Source organism: Ailuropoda melanoleuca, chromosome 9 (assembly GCF_002007445.2).
Source record: "Ailuropoda melanoleuca isolate Jingjing chromosome 9, ASM200744v2, whole genome shotgun sequence".
NCBI classification, from domain to species: Eukaryota; Metazoa; Chordata; class Mammalia; order Carnivora; family Ursidae; genus Ailuropoda; species Ailuropoda melanoleuca.
In genome coordinates this window covers 50195083-50214773 of record NC_048226.1, presented here as the reverse complement: position 1 = coordinate 50214773, position 19691 = coordinate 50195083, and the positions used below count along the sequence as shown (strand labels likewise).

General features: G+C 37.7%; 1 protein-coding gene across 3 annotated transcripts in view; it reads right to left on the bottom strand.

Moving 5' to 3' along the window:
* The window catches only part of LOC117803761, a 117109-nt gene that overhangs the window by 80336 nt on the left and 17082 nt on the right, over nt 1-19691 (bottom strand). The window contains exon 2 of one of the 3 annotated variants that reach the window (XR_004627830.1): nt 14049-14097. The exons of the other annotated variants lie outside the window; for them this stretch is intronic. The gene's annotated coding sequence lies outside the window, so the exon portion shown is untranslated. Of the gene's footprint in view, nt 1-14048; nt 14098-19691 lie in introns of those variants that run through there. 3 annotated transcript variants of the gene reach the window in all.

Below are 19691 nucleotides of genomic sequence, written 5' to 3'. Positions count from 1 at the left end.
ACGGGTTGAACCCTGTCACAATTTTACACACCGAAGCGCAGGGACACACACTGGCACAGTGCACCTGTTCCTATCGCTAGAGGCTCTTACGTTAGAAGAGCAGAGCACGTTTGCCCTTAGTCATAAAATCTGCTGCCTTGCAACCAAGTAGAAAAGTCAGTGTGTCCTCTTCCCTTTAAATGCTGAGGTTGGCTTCTCCTTACTGGGTATGTGGGATCACATCTATTTTTCAGTAAGGTCTGATTGCATCTGCACTGACCATTGGTTCCAATCCGCTTATGAGTCTGCCCCTAGATGAAAGTCTTTAACCCAAAAAGAAAACTCAAGGGGGCCAAAGAGGTTTAATGGTTTCTGTCAGCATCATTGCAAGCAAATAAAAATTCTCTTTCAGTGTTCATATTTCACTCACACTGGTGGTGGCCAAACTTGTGCCTTCATGCCATTTTGGTCACAAGAATTTTTGGACTTTTCTCTGAGGTCACAAGAATTTTTGCATAAGCTGAAGAAATTATGTTTCGGTTTTTAAAGCCAAACGTTATGGGGATTAGTCGTTGTCCCCACCCCTCCCACCCCCACCATAAGGACTCCCTGGTACAAGGGCCTGTTTCTCTTCTGTTTCTGTGCAGGCAGCTCCCTCCCTCCTGCGGGCAGCTCCCCCCATCTTTCTGACTTTCCTGAACTTTCAGCTGCACCTTCTACTCAATATTTATTTGTGGAGGTTGTTCTGCCAGTTTTTGGATCGCTCTCCAGTTTGTTGACTTGGCTGTGGACAATATCTAGTTGAAAAACTGGGACTGGGTGGGCTCCGGGTCCTTCTACTCCACCATCTTCCCAACCTCCCCGCTCCTAAATCAGGTTTCTGCCAAGAGTCCCTGAACTCAGTAACTACCAAGTGACTCACTCTCTACTATCCAGCCTCACAGCACATGTGACTAAACTCACATCTCAGCAACGTTTCAAGTCCCTGCACTTGGGGGCTGCTTTTAATTTACCAAAATGATGAATGTTCATTATTCCAAGGTACCTGGTCTGTATGAGTTTGCAACTTTTATGGGCGACCCTCACGTGCCACAGAGAAATGACAGGGACAGTCCAACCCCAGGGCTTTCCCCAATATCCAAAAGACTACCCACAATTTTTTCTCTTTTTTTTTCCACTTAAGAAATCATGTTACAAATCAAATCAGTGACAATGATGCTATTATAAGTCTAACCTGGAACATAGTGTGTCTTGTTTTTAAAAAGAAAACTACAAAATATCGCTAACTTGGAAATTTTAGAAACTTGCAACATAATTCACAATGAATCTGAACACTTCAGCGTGTTACAAGAGAATATTTGAAAAGTGTTGGTATATGGGTTTCAGTCTAGGGCAATGAGATTATTATGACACTTTACATGCATTGCTTCATTCGGTTCTTGCAATATTCCTGTAAGGCAGGAGATGAACATATAACTTCCCTCATATTAAAAGTCAAGTAAGCAGTTCTGTGTTGCACAAAGAGGCATTTAAGCATTTGTTGCATGAATGGAGGGAAGGAAGGAGCAGAAAAGGGGGGGTGTGGAGGGATGTTTTTATGATTAATTTTGCAAGGTTCACATTCAGAAGACTTTTCTTTACTCTTAAATTCTTCACCTGCAATTAGGAAATCATGTTGTCATACCAGTATTTTATAGTCTACAAATTTATTTTTCCTTTGTGATGCTTTATAGAAAAAAAGGTACTGCATTCAAATAAGTTCTGGGAAACACTGAATATTATGTTTGTTTTGAAGATTCACAATGCCCTTTTGTTTAGTAAAGGTGCCGAAAAGTCCTTCAAGAGAGAATCATGTTTAATTTTGTTTCACGTGTATTTTTAACTTTTATTTGACCATAACAACCTTTTCTCCTATAACTCCTTTTAACGTGACATGCAATTGGGTTCTAAGGAACATACTTTGAGAACTGCAATATGAAGTGTTAATGGTCTCATGGCTCAAGTAATAAAGTACCCTACAGATGCTTTACTCACTCATCTTTATTTGAAAGAAGAAAATGGGCAATAATCTTATGAGAACCCCTTCTAAAGGCCTCTTCTTAAAACTGACAGAACCAAAAGAAATAAAAATGAGGAAAAAAATGTTTATCTGTTCCGAAACTAGTAAATACTGCCAAAGATGTATCACAGATCTTTGGCAGGAATCACTACCAAATACAGTAAATTTCAATCAGTGTGAAGAAAAACATCAAAGGTTGATGTGCAACTTCCCTTCCTGAAAATGTGCAATTTTCGGAGAAGAATCAAAAGCCAATTCTGCCAATTCCCACTAGTGGTGAATAAATGTGGAACAGAACTGGAAGCACAGAAGGCTTTGGGAGAAAGACTGCTGCCCTGATCTGCCCCTGCCCCCCAGGCGAGTGAGGGGCGGACGGAAGAGTGAGCAGGCTGTGCGCAGGGTGTTGTTACTTGTTTAATAGAAGCCACTTTTCTTGAAATGTAACATATTTTCTCCAACCTGGCTGCTGGGAAGGATCCTTATGATCTAAAGCCTCTAGAAGTAAGGGTGAGCATTTTTCACAGCTACAAAGATGCTTATGCAAGAAACAGGAAGTAAAAAACAAAACAAAACAAAAAAGTGGCCTTACCAAATTAAAAGCCCTTATGCCTTGTCGTTTTTCTCCAGCTTGACTTCCCATCTTCTGTCTTAGTTGGCTTGGGCTACTTAATGAAATAGCATAGACTGAGTGTCTTATAAGACATTTATTTTCTCACCCTCTTAAAACTGGGAGACCAGGTTCAGGGCGCCTGCATAGTCAGTGTCCTGAGGGCTCTCTTCTTGGCCTGCGGAGAGCTTCCTTCTCAAGGAGAGTTCACGTGACCCTTCCTTGATGAATGTACTTTCTCTTCCTGTTCTAGAAGGGCACCAATTCTATCATGAGGGTCCCACTCTCATGACCACATCTAAACCTAATCACCTCCCAAGGGCCCAATCCCAAAACCATCACACCGCATTGGGGGATCAGTATATGAATTTGGGGAGACACAAACTTTCAGCCTGCAAGACCTGCTTAGCTAAAGTAGGTGAACAATCCAGAATCAAAGGAGTACTCCTGGACACCCTCAATGCAACCCTGCCCAACTCCTCCACCCCACCCCTGCCTGTCCACACACACTGGAATTCACACTACACACTAGAAGTGAAATCCGGTGCATTCCCCCAACACATACAGAGAGTAAAGCATATAGAAATAAAGCTGCCCATGGCCACAGCTCTTTTTCTACCTGTCTCAGGTGTAGCATAACTGAATCTATATTTAAATTCGAAAGATGAATTAAAATGGGAGCCAGATAAGCAGAAAGGGGAACCATGAATAATCCATCTATGCTCCTTTGGGAACAATAGCTGTCCTGCAGTTGTTACTTTCCTCAAAGATGAGTGAAAGCAAAAAAATTGTTTAAAAAATACAACAGAATCATATGGTATTTGTCCTACTGTACTGGCTTATTCTAGAGTTCTGCTGCTCAACACTGTGCACACTTAAAAATCTATTAAGAGGGGAGATCTCATGTTGTGTTACCACAATAATTTTTTAATTGGTTAAATAAAAGAAATGAATCAAGCATTTATTCTTACTTTCCTGTTATTTACACCATTGAGCAACCAAGTAGCTTAGGAAAAACATCTTGTAAAATTGTTCCAGTTACTGAATGAAAACTAAATGAGAGAATTTAAATATTAACATTTTAGAATGTTAGGCATTGAAACTCGGATGCTGATGCAGGAAAGACGTTAGGGTTCAAAGCCGACAACCAAGAAAGAATTCTTGAGATGTCTTTGGTGCAAAAGAGGTGAGTTTATTAAAGCATAGGGACAGGACCTTTGGGCAAAAAGAGCTGCACCAGGTCATGAGGAGTGGCCCATTATATACTTTCAAGTTGGGAGGGGGTTAGGGATAGCATTAAGTCTCCAAGGAAATTTGGAAGTAAGGTGTCCAGGACCTTTAGGGGGCTAGGTATTGTTGAGAAAGGTCGTTTATTACTGTCTAATAAAACCTTAGTCATGAGACCCTTCAGATGTGTATCGGTGGGCCATATGCTTGGGGGATGACTAGCAACATGTATCTTGGGAGTTTAGAGGTGAAGGAAGTTTCCAAAGGAATTTTTATATGTTAAAGTAGACTTACAGGATTGGGGGTGGGGGAGGTGACGCTAGGATTGCCTTTTGCCCTTAGCAAAGTATTAACATTGAGGCAGTTGAGTCCCTAGAGGAATGTCACTCTGCCTGTTTCCAGAACTTGTCAATGCGCTGTAGGTAGTAAGGAAGTTTATTAATTTTTCTTCTGCCTATGTTTCCCACATCAGATGCTAACATTAAAAAAAAAAAGTGAAAAGTTGACATTATGTACTTTCTAATGAAAGAATGCATCACAGTTACAGTCTTGGCAAGGGACTCCAACCGGAGTCAAATCAAGCATCTGGATCCAGTTGCCAATTTACAAGAAACGCAGAAGACAAAGAAATATGCTAAACTGTGAAAAACTCCATCAGTCCAATTCCCCACGTTCTCCAAGATATTTATTAGAACGGAAAGAAAGAAAGGAGAGAGAATATATACATTAGAACACACTTAAAAGTAATATAAAGTTTTTAAAAGTGGGAATGCACTATTGAGTGATAAAATCACAAGGAAAAGCAAAGAAGTGATTATTATGAAAGTCAGGAAAGTGGGTACTTTTGGAGGGAGAAGAGCCATGATTAAGACAAGAAAATAAGATAAATAAGTCCTGGGCATGTAAAGTACAGCAAGGTGACTATAGTTAACAATACTCCATTGTATATTTGAAAGTTGCTAAAAGAGTAGATCTTTAAAGTTCTCATCACAAGAGAAAAAAATTTGTAAGCATGTGTGGTGATGGATGTTAACTAAACTTATTAGGGTGATCATTTTGCAATATATACATATATCAAATCAATAGGTTATACCTATAAAACTAATGCAATATTATATGTTGATTATATCACAGCAAAAAATAAATAATAAATAAAAAAGTAAAATTCAACAAAAACTGCAAAAACAGATGGAAAAATGGAGGGGTTTTTGGGATGACTGCTAAAGTTCTATTCTTGACCTAAGTGATGGTAATAAGATTATTCACTTTATCTCAGTTATGTACGATAAATAAGTTCTTGAGATCTGTATAGCACAGTGCCTACGGTTGACAATACTGTATTGTATACTTAAAACTTGTTAAGAGGATAGATCTTATGTTAAGTGTTCTTATCACAGAATAAATAAGTGAATAATAATAATAATAAAGGGGTAAGAAGGGAACTTTGAGAGGCAGTGGATATGTTTGCAGCCTTGCTGATGATGGTCTCATGGGCATACACTTATTCACAAACTCACTGAGTTATATACATTAATTATCTATAGCTTTTTACATGTTAGTAACACGTGGTTACTAAAAAGTGTTTTTAAAAATTATTCACTTTATAATAATTTATTAATCTCTAATTCTTTTTTTGTTTGTTTTCTTTACTTGTGCTTTATTCTACAATAAAAGAGTTTAAAATATGGCAGAAAGCACAGCATGCAAAATGTAGATTAAGCATATTCTTCACAAAAAGATTTCCTGCAGGAAAGAGAAAAAAGTTAAAGAGGAACTATAATGTCAAAATAATTATAAATATATAAAATAATATAAACTATTATCTACAGGTAATTTCCCTTCTTTTTGAGTTCCCAAGGAAGTTACTAAATTTATGTGGTCAACTCTATGACTATAAGTTTGAAAATCTGTTTGAAAGACATTTTTTTCCTGGAAAAGCATTAATGAACCACATTCCTTCAAAACAAATCAATGATGAAAGAAAGCACTGACAAAGCTATTATACAACAACAAAATATGTGTTACAGGATAATTCGTCCAGATTTCAAGGAGGACTATTTCCATGAGCATGGACGAAGAAGGAAAGCTTCACTTTACATAAAGTTAATATAACCCTGAAACAAAACCTGACCAAAATATCATATAGAAAAATAAAATCACAGACTCATCTTGATATAAACTTAACAGCTAAAATTGCTAATAAAATGTTGACATTTATAATCCATTGCTGTATTAAAATTCTATTATATAACCAAGTGATGCTCATTTCCAGAATGTAAGAATAGTTTAATGTTAGAAAGCTGGTTAATACCCTTTCTTTCAAAAACAAATGAAGGGAGAGGTACCTGGGTAGCTCAGTTGGTTAAGCCTCCGACTCTTGATTTCAGCTCAGGTCATGATCTCAGGGTCCTGAGATCAGGGCTCCATGCTGGTTATAGAGACTGCTTAAGATTCTCTCTCTCCGTCTCCCTCTACCTGTTTCCCCACCCCCCACTGCCTGCCCCTCCCTGGTCCCGCTTGCACAAGCACATTTAAATAAATATATAGGGGCGCCTGGGTGGCACAGCGGTTAGGCGTCTGCCTTTGGCTCAGGGCGTGATCCCAGCGTTATGGGATCGAGCCCCAACATCAGGCTCCTCCGCTGTGAGCCTGCTTCTTCCTCTCCCACTCCCCCTGCTTGTGTTCCCTCTCTCGCTGGCTGTCTCTATCTCTGTCAAATAAATAAATAAAATCTTTAAAAAAAAAATAAATATATAAATAAATAAGAGATGAAGGGGAAAATACTCTAATCATCCTAGATGCCAAAAAAGTCATCAAATACCTAATCTATGTTTATCTTAATAAATGACAACATGACTACAAAAAAAAACAAAACAAAACTCAATAACAGCCAGAAATGTTTACTCTCAACACTACTATTAATATTGTTCTAGAAATAACATATTGTTCTAGACATATTGTTCTAAAATAACTAAGGATTTGTTTAAAAATATTTTCAAAGAATATGAAGTATTAATAATTGAAAGGAGGCCTTACATAATAGGGACTCAAATTTTGTTAAACATTTTTTATTGGCACATAAAGGAGTCTTGTATATGAAGCAAACAAGAACATTGACTAAAAATAACTGAAAATAAGACAATTCCACAAAGGCATCCAGTTTCAAAATTAATATTTTAGTTTTCAGTAAATAACTAGTTAAAATAAATATATCCCATTCACAATAGCAATTGTTAGGCAATAGTCTTAGAGACATCAAAATGTAAATAGTGAAAGATGGGATTACATGGGGTTATTTTCAACTTCTTTTTTAGTTTTCTATACTGCTTTAAAAAGAAAAACTGTCAATCTTATTACCAAAATCTAAAGACCTATTTATTTAAAAATTGTTAAATAAAATGTCAATAAAATTTACCATCATATTTTAATAGAATTTAATGCTCACTTCATAGAAGCATTCTTTTAGTTATTTTTATTTTATTTTTATTTCTATTTTTTATTTTTATTATTATTATTAATATTTTGGTACTAGAAGAGTCTTCAGTAGATGTCTACCTCAAACCTTTGTTTTCATATGGGAAATTTAGGGCCTCCCACTTTAAAGGGTTTGTTTAAGGTTTCTAGTCAATGACAACGTCAAAATTAAAACCCAGGACTTCTTTTTTTTTTTTTTAAAGATTTTATTTATTTATTCGACAGAGTTAGGGACAGCCAGCGAGAGAGGGAACACAAGCAGGGGGAGTGGGAGAGGAAGAAGCAGGCTCATAGCAGAGGAGCCTGATGTGGGGCTCAATCCCACAACACTAGGATCATGCCCTGAGTCAAAGGCAGACGCTTAACCGCTGTGCCACCCAGGCGCCCCAAAACCCAGGACTTCTGATTTCGAGTCCACATTACATTTACTTTTACCTAATTCCTCTTATCTACTTCACTCTCCATTATACCAAGAACAACACGTGTTAGCTTTTCACGGTCTCTGTTTAAGCTGACTTAGATTTTAGAATGTTAATAAAACACTTTTTTTTCAATGCTCCATTCAACTCTGTTGCTAATACTTTGAGCCTGGAGTAAAAATTTGTCAGTGGAGATGTAGGGATTCAGGCCAGCCTAGCTGAAAATTCTTGTGTGTATCTTTTCTCACCTGATACTGACTGTTCTACCACAGCCACAATTATGTTTTCTTCCTGCTAAGGTGATAAAACTAAAAATGGGAAAATGTTCCCCTTTCCAGGGGCTCCTTTGCTCCCTGCTCTCCTTCTTATCCGTCTAAGAAGAGAACAGATACAAGGGACATATCAATTCGCAAAAATACATGTCCTCCTTGCCCTCTTAAGAAACTCTTTAAACATAAGTAAAGGTTTTGTGGCCAGATTTAGATATTGTTTTATTAATAAAGTGGTTATACTAATTTATAATAATGTTCCCATGATCCCATTCCACAAACTTGATTCAAAAACAGTTCCTTCTTTTAAATCTAGTCATACTCTAAAGGACAAATGATTCCATATTCTTAGCAAATGAATTTAAGGAGATAAAGCAATATAACATGCTTAATTTTTAAGAGATGTTTCAGTCAAATACAATGTAAGAACCACGTTTAGCTCCTAATTTGAACAAATCAAATGGGAAAAAATAATTATTAGGAGACAGCTGACTGAAAGTGAACATTAAAATGTTAGGTGATTATATTATTTTAAGCGTGATTATGGTGTCGTCATTATATTAAGGTATTCTCATCACTTAGAGGTACGTAATAAAATACAGACTGAAAAAAAAAATAAATCTAGTCATAAATCCTAGCTTAGCCAAACATATCCACCACAGTCAACTTTAATTGTTAATATAAGAGTGGAATAAATACAAAGTGCAAACAATTAGCACCCAGGACAGTAGGTAAATCACAGAAGTCTAAGCAGCAGTGCAGTTTAGACAAGGAAAGGGAGAGTAATCACAGGTTTAGCGGTCAAGAAGCAGAGGCAGAAGAGGAGAGAGGCTAAGGGTAGAACTCCAGCAATTTTGACTAACCTTAGAGCACCAAACTGCCGGGAGCAACCACAGTCGGGACACATACACCCCCACCCCGTCCCCACTCCCACCCCACCCCCTTATGCTGGTATGCTGTGACTATCTAACCCACTCTTACATGATTCTTCCCGTAAATGTCCCCTCATGCCTCCAACACTTCTCCTGCCATTGTTCTCAACTGGTGTTTGTGCTTCCCAATTTGCTAAAACAAAAACTGAAGCAATCAGAAGACACCCTCAGGGCCTCCCGCATCACATCTGCCTGTAGTAGAGATCCTCATATACTCTCTTTTCCTGTAATTACAGGTGAACTACTTGCATCCTTATCTCAGGCAACCCCTTAGCTAGGCACTAGGCACTAGGCACTAGGCACTAGGTCCCATTCAACAGAGCCTATTCAAGGACACAGCTTCTCAAATCTCTCTTCCCTTCCCTCCCGCTGCCCCCACATCATCAATTTCCTGCTCTATACTGGATTGTTTCCATTAGTGTTCAAGTACGTTATTTCTTTCCATATTGTTTCCATGCAAACATTCAACTCTCTTGACCCATCTCTCCCTTTAGTTTCACCCTGTAGCTCTGTGCCTTGTCCATGCTATTCCCCTGCTCCTTCTCTTCTCCTGCTTTTGCCACTCACTGAACCACACCAGACCAACATCTCCAATGACCTCCAGATGACTAAATCCAGTTCTGATCCATTCTCAATGTTCACCGTATTTGATCAAAGTAACATTTAAAACGGTTCTTTACATGGCTTTCAAGACAATGCTCCAGAATTTCTACCCCGTCACTGGTTATTCCTACTGCTTCCTTTTCAGCCCTTCCTCTCTTCCCAGACCTTTTAATGCCAAAGCATCTCACACTCAGTCCTTTAGCCCCACTTCTAAGTATCTTCACTGCGTTGGTGATGTTATCCTGATTCATGGCTTTCAATATCACCTTGTCATGGAGAACACTTAGATTTATATCTGCAGCTCACTGTTCTCCCTTGAACTACATATTCACGTATCTAAGGTTTTAATGTGACCCTTACAATTTAGATTAATATATCCAAAACAGAGCTTTCTTCTCTCCCAAATGCTGCACCCTTTTCCCATCTCTGGTAAAGTTATTGTCATTCATTCAGGTACTCAGATTAAAAAAAAACCCTGGACTCCGGTGTCTGGGTGGCTCTGTCAGATAAGGGTCTGCCTTCAGCTCAGGTCATGATCCCAGGGTCCTAGAATCAAGTCCCCTATCGGGCTCCCTGCTCAGTGGGAAGTCTGCTTCTCCCTCCCCCTCTACCCCTCCCCTTGGCTTGTGTTCTCTCTCTCTCATGCTCTCTCTCTCAAATATATAAATAAAATATTTAAAACAAAACAAAAAACCCTGGGCTCTCCTTGATTCCTCTTTCTTCAGACCCTACATCCATTCTGATAACAAATTCTAATGACTCATTCTTCAAATTATGTATAAGATCCAACCTCTCCTAACACCCTTACTATTATCACCCTGAACTCTGTCACTAGCTTCTCTCACCTGGATTATTACAACAGCCTTTGAACTGGTTTTCCTGCTTTCACCCCTAACCCACTTTAGCCTGTTTTCAACAAGGCAGACCGGGTGACCATTTCAGAATGTCAGCCATAGCCAATCACTCTCTGCTTAAAACCTGCATGTAAAATTTATATGCATATAAAACCCTGTATATAGAATGGATAATTCCCACTTTAAGCAAAAGCCAAATTCTTAAAATTGCATACAAAGTCCTATACATGTGGCCCCACCATGATCTCTCTGATCTCCTGATATCTTGCTCCCCCTCTCCTAGAAGAAATGAGGAACTCTTTTGTCTCAGGGCCTTTGCATTGGTTGTTCTCACAGCCCACATCCAACCTGTTAACAAATGGTGAAGGCTCTATTTTCAGATTAATTCTAGAATCTCATCTCTTCTTAACACAAAAATGTTCTCACATTTCTACCCCAAATATCTATAGGGCTCACTCTGCTCAGACATCAACCTTACCAATGAGGCCTACCCTCATTGCAATCCCTAACCCCCTTATTCATATGCCCTTATTTTGCTTTGTTTTTTCTTGATTGTACTTATCATCTTCTTATATACCATGCAACTTAATTACTTATTTTGTTTTATTGTCTCTCTGTCTCCTTACTGGAATGGAAGTTCTGTAAGACCAGGAATATTTGCTGTTTTGTTCACTGTTTCATTCCCACTGTCTAAAAGTATGCTGGTACATAATAAATCAATAAATAATTACATGAGTGAGTGAATGAATGACTCTAAATTGAGTAATTCATTACCACAATGGGATTTACAACAAGAATGTTGTGCTTCTAAAGCAACCTTGCTGATAATGTCAAAAACAATAACATCTTACATTTGCTTAGCACCTTCCTCATTGTTTTCAAAGTTTTTATTCTGTAGATCTTTGTATTCTTAGTTTTCTAGAAAAACAAATATCTAATATAAAGCTGAGATAATCAACACGATATTTCCAAATAGCTGAATCTTTGTTGAAACCCAGCCTTGGCTTGTGATATCCCGTTATTCAGGAGTGTCAGTTTTCCACCCTGCTTGCCTCATGTTCTTTGATGGTTAACTGACCCCACTCTTTCCTTTTGCTTGCCATAGTATATTTTAAATTTATTTAATAAAACCTGTAGTTTAAGATATAATTTAGTTTGTAAACCTGTCTGTTCTGTGACCTCTTGTATAGATAACTTGCCTGGTGGTGCACTTGAGGCTGTAAGTATAAGGTGCACCAAGGTCATTTCCCACACAGCACTGGAAGGATTTAGACCACTCGCTGAGTGTAGGTGGACATGTTGCAACTACATTTTTATAACAATAAAGTATCAATTTGCAATGAAGGATGATAATGCTTTCTGATTTGTAGAGTATATAAACTTGCTTTCGAAGATATCAAATTGGAGAAATGAGACCCAACTATTTAAAGAACTGGTCTGTATTTAGGGAAGTTTAGAAATGTGACCCTGTCAGTTTTTGGAACACCTGTCTTCAAAGCACAAAACATCACTGATGCGTGTGTGGGGTTTTTCCCCCATCTCTTCCAGATGTTAAAACACAATGGATTTCAAAAAACAATAACTGATAAAACAATTGCCAATATTTTTTAATTCTCTCTAGTATCAAACCAACAGACCAATTCTGTGTAGATTTCCATCTGCAACTTCCTGGGAAACCATAACGGAAGCAGTATTTAAAGCTCACACTGTAGCACCTGATGTTTCTGCAAATGCAGAAATTGGTAATGAGGCTGCTATTACCAGCTCCCTGTGTCGGTGATACTAAGGCTCCTCTTCCTTTTTTCCCCCCGAGGACCACTGTAGCCCCGAGTCCCCTAAAACTCTTTGCAAGCTGAGTCAGGCTAAGACACGAAGGGGATGTGGTCCATCTCATGAGAGACAAAGACCCGCGGCTAAAGCAAAAGGCTGAAGACCTAGTAAGTAAACCTACCTCTGGCCAGGCTATCTCCAGTTAGGCTCTCTCACTGCGCTCTCTCTGTCTCCCTCTCAATCTCCAGCTCTCCCCCTCTGTGTCTCTGTCTCTCTCTCTCTCTCTCTGCTTTTATACCACGCCAGCACTCCGACACATTTCTGATGGTAGAATCTCCATTCTCTAGGTTCTTATAGATCTTGTGGGGCTCGTCAGACCTTTGGGTTAAGGGAGCATCTACAGGTACTTGGTTAGAGAACTGAGTATTATCACAACCTAGTATAAACCTTAGAACACATGATATGTACCTGAAAAAAGTAGTGAGATAATTTTTTACTCTCTATACTATCTATACCATGTTTATCTCCAAGCACAGTGAAAGCTTCCATGATTGTAAATTACTCAGTTTCACTTACACAACTGCAAAAAAAGAAAGAAAGAAAGAAAGAAAGAAAGAAAGAAAGAAAGAAGAAGAAAAGAAAGAAGAAAAGAAAGAAAAAGAAGCAAAGCAAGGGTGTTTCCCATTTAGCTTAGCAAAATGCTTCTCAGTCCTCAATCTATATTTTACTACCATGTAAAAGACTGAATAGGACTAAGTGAAGAAATCAAGTGCTAACCAAAGAGCTACTGAGGAAGAGAGCTGTTTCCCGTTCCAGTTCCAGACTGTGTGCGTCACAGAATCAGGCCATTTCCCCTTGCGACTGGAAATGTCTCTGCTTCCTGCTTGTCCACCCCTGGAGTGCACAGACAGACACCTTCATCGAAGTGCTAAATGGCCAAGGTGTCCTAGATGCCTTGAATGGATATTTAATGTTATGAGGATGTTGTTTAAGGAATAACTCGAAAGCGCACCACCAAAGTTGTCTTTTTAATTTTGAAAGAGCTAAGTTTTAAGATAAATGTATTCACTACAAAGCTATATCCCTACCTAACAGCACCACCATAAATCACAGGGTTGATTACAGAAATTTCATATTTAGAGAAATAGGAAATAATTAAGAGAATTAACTAGAGAAATAGATCGAAGTGGTGAAAAGGTACAAACTTCCAGTTATAAAATAAATAAATCCTGGGGATATAATGTACAGCATGGTGACCATAGTTAACAATGTTGTATTGCATATTTGAAAGTTACCAAAAGAGTAGTAGACCTTAAAAGTTCTCAACATAAGAAAAAAAATTCTGTAACTATGTGTGGTGATGGATATCAGCTAACTTATTGTGGTAATCATTTAGCAATATTTACATATATCAAATCATTATATGATACACTTAACACTAATACAATGTTGTGTCAATAATTAGTTAATAACTATTGAACATGAAAATACATCATAAAATCAAAAAGCAAAGAATAAACTGGAAGAATTATGTTAGCATAAGCGACTTAAAAGTGTTAATGTAACCTAATATATAAAGATTTTTATAAATCAATATGAATAGCCTGGTAGAAAAACAGGCGAAGGACATGAACAGGAATTTTACCAAACAAGTACTAAAGATCATGCATAACATATAAATGTTCAATAAATATATGTAAGTTCAAACTCATTAGTAATGGTGAGAATGAAAGTTAAGGGGCACCTGGGTGGCTCAGTCGTTAAGCAGCTACCTTCGGCTCAGGGCGTGATCCTAGGGTCCTGGGATCGAGTCCCACATCAGGCTCCCTGCTCTGCTGGGAGCCTGCTTCTTCCTCTCCCACTCTCCCTGCTTGTGTTCCCTCTCTCACTGGCTGTCTCTCTCTCTGTCAAATAAATAAATAAAATCTTTTTTAAAAAAAAGAATGAAAGTTAAAAACAATGGTGAAATAATATTTTTATGATAGCCTAGGTTATGATGTGGCACCATATTAATCCCCAAATCTCCATAATTTAGCAAAAGAAAATTGGCTTCTCATTCATGCAGCAAGTTTATCACAGATTGGAGGGGGGTTCTGTTTCACATAGCTACTTGGAGACCTAGACTGAGGAAGGTCCCACTACCTTTATAGTTCTTTCATCTGAAACCTGCACCCTTCTTAGCCAATCAAGTATGAGAAGAGGTAAGAGAATCACATATAATCTTTTCTGTGCCTTAGCCCAGAAGTAACACATATCACTTTTGTTCACAATTTTCCTGGCTGATACTCATCACGTGCCTTTCCAATTCGAGCATTACTTTCTGCCAACCTTTCAAATTGGCAAAGATTAAGAAAAATAAAGAAAAGAAGGGAGGGAGGGGGAGAGAGAAAGAAAGAAAGAAAGAAAGAAAGAAAGAAAGAAAGAAAGAAAGAAGGAAACACGTGTTCATCAAGATATTTCTTGTCAAAGAGCAATGCAAGCAAAGGGAAAGACACATGAAGCTGTATGACACATTTGCAATTCTGCAAGGTATTTAGCTGGGAGAGAAAGGAAGGTAAGAGACATAGGTTGGGATGGCGGCCAGCTGATAAATGTCCTTAAAGAATTTAGGCTTCAATCTGAAGATTATGGGCATTACAGATCATTTTTAAGCAGAATAGTGCTATGATCAAATGCGCATTTTGAAAAATTGCTTTGGCTGCTACAAAAGAAATGAAGGTGGAAAAACTGGGGACCGGGAGGTCAAGGAAGACACTATTGTAGAGAGTAATACAAATATAAGTTAAAAATTAAGAAATCTACAACATAACACATTTGGGTACATCTAGTATGTTAACTCAGGAAGGGGGATCACATTTCCATATCAATTTCATGCAAAAACTGAGCCTTATACGCTAACTTAATCAACCAAACTACAAGATTTAAAGTTAATATTGCAGCTGGAACAAGAAGTTGCAAAACCCTTTCCCCGACTGTTCATGCCACCAGGAGCTTGTTCTTCCGTGTGACTTTTTTTGGGATACTGTGCCCCTCTTCCAGTTACTGTAATGAGATGGGTTCTAACAAGCTGCAGCCCCAGGTAAGCCATGTGCCTTCAACAGCATGCCTTCTCTCTTTCCAAAGCCCACAGAGTACATGCAAACCTTTTTTTTTATTTTTTTTTTATTTTACAAAGAAAGAAGCGTTCTTAGTGTTATCTTCTTACAGTAACCCTCATTTTTCTTCTATGTGGCTTGTTCATTCTTTCTCTCTATAGAGTTATTTCAAAGCCCCTTTGATATCATTTGCCTTTCCTCCTCTATCATTCCACCAACTGATTTAATATCCCACTTGAGAGAGAGTAGATTGCAGGAGTTAGGAGCACAGACTGAAGCCAGACAGCCTGAGTTCAAATACTAGAGCCATCACCAAATTACTCCATGACCTCCAGCCACTTACTTAGCTCTCCACATCTCAGTTTTTTCTAAAATGAAGATGATAATACCCATCAGTGGAAAAAGTTGCAGAAATGGCTCCGGTTCTCTATTGGATCCAGACACTTGGCATTTGACTTTTCAGCTCTTTCTATAAGGAAGCAGAATCTATTTTCCCATCTCTTGAACCTGGATTAGTGTTTTGACTTGCTTTGTCCAATAGAATATGTAGGAAATGATAGTGTGTAGTCTGAGCTTAGGTTTCAAGACTTCCACTCTTGCTCTCTTGGAATCTTGCTGTGACCATGAGAATAATCCCAGGCTAGTCTTTTGAAAAATCAGAGCTCACATAGAAAAGGACCAAGTTGTTCTATCTGAGACCATCCTAGACCCACAACTCAAACCAACTAGGCAGCTGACTGTAAACACGTGAGTGAGCCAAGCCAACGTCTTTTGGGCTTAGCCCAGATCAGCAGAAACAGTGACTTAAGAAAAATAATAAATAGGTATTGTTTTACATTTTTAAGTTTTAGAGTGATTTGTTATACAGCTATTGTGGCAATGGATAACTGATACACTATGTCATAGGAACTTAAATGAGTTTGTCAAGTACTTACTTAGAACAATGGTTGCAATTTAATAAGTATTATTTAAATATTTGTTTTTATTATTATTTGTAATAGTAGTAGTAGTAAAGAACTGGGATCTGGATTAGAAATACAGATCTGAAATGAGCATTAAAGTGGCTACAGGAAACATGACAATAGATGGGAGCCCTTAGAAAGCATTTAAAATCCTAATTTTATCTGCCTTGATAGCTTGAAATATGCATTAATCTCTTTTATGTCCAGAAACATCCTAAAGTTTAAAGGAATAAAAAACTGTAAAATTTCACAAAGACAATGAGAACAAGAGGTTAGCAGAGTGAGGAAAGATAGATATATAGATATATATATATATATTTTTTTTTTTTTTCAGAAGTGTTATCAATCAGAAGAGAATGGATTCTTCTCAGCAGAAAGCCTCTGGTCAGATTCTATGGAAGGCAGGAGTAAGGAGTGTGGCTAACAACGGGGCTTTGGAAACAAGTGTCTAGCAACTTAGTGTGATTCCAGCCCCACAACCCTACCACACAAAGACAAGCTACTGTTCTTTCCACCCACTTCCCTGGCCCCTCACAGGAGTCTGAAAATTATTTTCTGGAGAAAATAACCCAAGGGACTGAACTTTGTAATGGTAAGAGAAGTAGAAGGGAGGATGATGGGGAAGATAAGATAGGCGTTAGGGAGAAGTCTGCAGGCTAAAGAGCAGATCTCCAAACTGTTCCCTTCCATCTTGGCATTGGCAGCCAGATTTCTAGCAACCACCCATTTCTAAGGGATAGAAAGAATCTTCTCTGCTTTTAGCAAGAGATGCAGATAGCAAAATAGATAAAGAGGGGGAAAACTCAAATAAGTGGAGATTATGCAGGTAAAAAAGATATTTAAATATCTGTTTCTCTTTCTCTCTCTCAACAGAAAACATTTCAGCCACAAATCAAGAAGAAGCTTCTCTACCACAAAAAGGGAAAAATCNTCTCTACCACAAAAAGAAAATAAGAGTTCAAAAATGAGGGCTTTAATTAATCACTCATTACTTTAAACTAAGACACCAAAAAGTTGTACCCCCATGGTAGTGGCACTATAAGTAACACAGCCCTTGCATAGACGTGGAGCCTGGCTTTCATCATCTGGATGGCCCAACAAACCTCAAACTCTGAACCCACGTGAAGACAGTCCTAGACTGGAAATGCCTCTAGTTAGCTGACATAAGAAGAAAACAAAAGTTCTCTCTGGAGAAGGACGTCCATCATGCTAGACCTCCAATTATTCCTACAAATGGGGTTTCTAATATAATGTCTAGCACACAATGATATGACCATAAACAGGCACACAAAGAAACAAGACTTTATGAGTAAAGCCAAGCAAAAATAACATAAATAACAACATATCCACAAATACTTGATTAGTATCCTTATCATAAGTGGAAATATAAGAAGAATATAAAACACCTGTGTTTATTTTATTCAATAAAAATAAAAGACTGAACTTAAATATTTCAGCAGGGCACTATAAATTACATGCTTGAGTAAGTTTTATAATGTATAATCTGAAGAAGTAAATCTCTAAAATAAACCTAAAGACTGCCTGTGAGTTAAGCCATTCCTTTGTTGGAGAGCTCTAAACGTTTAAAAGTACTCTTTTGCTAAGCCAGTATCTCAGGACTCTTGTGTCCCGGGGTATGCTGGTAAATGACACCTCTGTATCATTTGCTAGTTTCTGTAGCAGAAATACTCTCACCATGCCTGGCTTCAAGTAACCAATAGGATGTCAGTAAATGCTGAGCTGAGAAGAGACCCATAAAATCAGCTCTCATAGGCCAGTATGAGTCAGTGCCAACACACTGTTGGTTGTATTCCTGATTATGTCTTTTCTGGCCAAGGTAAACTATCCCTAATTCTTAGTTACTTCGCCTATGCAGTTCATTATCTGTGACATTTTCAATCATTCAATGGGTAATTATTAAGGGCCTACTATTTGCCAGTAATTGTTCTAGGAACTAAACATACATCAATGAACAAAAAATATCTTCATGGAGCTTATGTCATAGTGGAGAGGAAAAGACAACGATCAAACGAGTAAATATACAATCTGTAAAATATTGATAAATGATATGGAGAAAATATACAAGGATAACGTGGGCGGTTGCTATTTTATATGGGGGAAGTCCTCACTGATAAAAGACCATGTGATATATTTACTCTTTGTTCTCACACTTTGCCGTAAAGCTCTTGATAAACTACAGAGAAAAAGAAGAGTTGAATTTATGAAAACTTTAAGAAGAGCTGACAAAGAATATAAGCACTATGAAGAGGCATTACTCTAAAGCAGAGATTGAAAATAAAGTGTTCAAAAGAACAGAACCAACATTTAAAACTTGGAAAAGTCCAGTGAATATGCAAATTTTCAGGCTTGCTTGCAAGACTGGAAAGCAGGCAATGCTGATACTGCATTCTGGTGTCCTTTAGACAAGGCCTAAGCCCTCCAGGCCGGCGTTGTAGACCCTAGAAGGCTGTCTGTCTCACCTTATATTACCTACATGGCCCCTGCAGCCATCTGAATTTGTGACCCTGCCAAAATTAATTAATAAATATTTTTAAGAATTCTGTTTCTGATTTGTTTTTTCATTATCTTTGAAAATCAACCACAAATTTTGAAAAGTAATATACCAGAGGCTCTGCAACCGACTCTATGTTTCCAAAATACATTTTGAAAAGTGGTCACATGAACATAAAATGGGTGTATAAATTCACAAGACAGACACTTTAAAGGGAAAGGGGAAAAAAACATTAGGAGGTAGAAATTCTAGAATGTTAAAATATTCATGATACTTTTTATTAGTAATCAAGATATATACTATTATAGCAATATTCATATTCTCCAATGTGTGTTAGCATAAATTGTCATTTTTAAAGCATAGTTTCTTCTTGTGATCACCCTGACCCTATCAGCATTACTAAAATATAGTGACATATGAGTGGTATGTCATACTTTGAAAGTATTTAATATATATTGGACAATATGTAGGAAGTCTGACCAAATTAATTACAAATTGATGCAAATCTCTTTTCATCAATGAATGTAGTGTGAAGGTTATCAAACTGCTGTCCATCCAATTCAGATAGAATATTTTTTTAATTCACAATTACAAATAAATTTCAAAACCAACAGCAAAACCAACACCTACACTAGTCTGTGAAACATATTTTACGGACTCACTTTATGCAACATCACCTTCCATCTGCCAAGACACATATTTATAAAATTCCGTTTACAATGCTGCCTAGAAACCACTATTAGTCATCATAAATATTGCTATAACCAAATAATCCCATAAACCAAATGCTGCAAATAAAAACAAGTGATTCTGGAATCATTTCTAGAGCCTGTCTCCTTGATTTCAAATTGTTTATCTGTGGGAAGGAATAGAAGGAGGATAAAATAACTAAAGCAGACCTTACAACTAAAACTATAATATTTTCAACT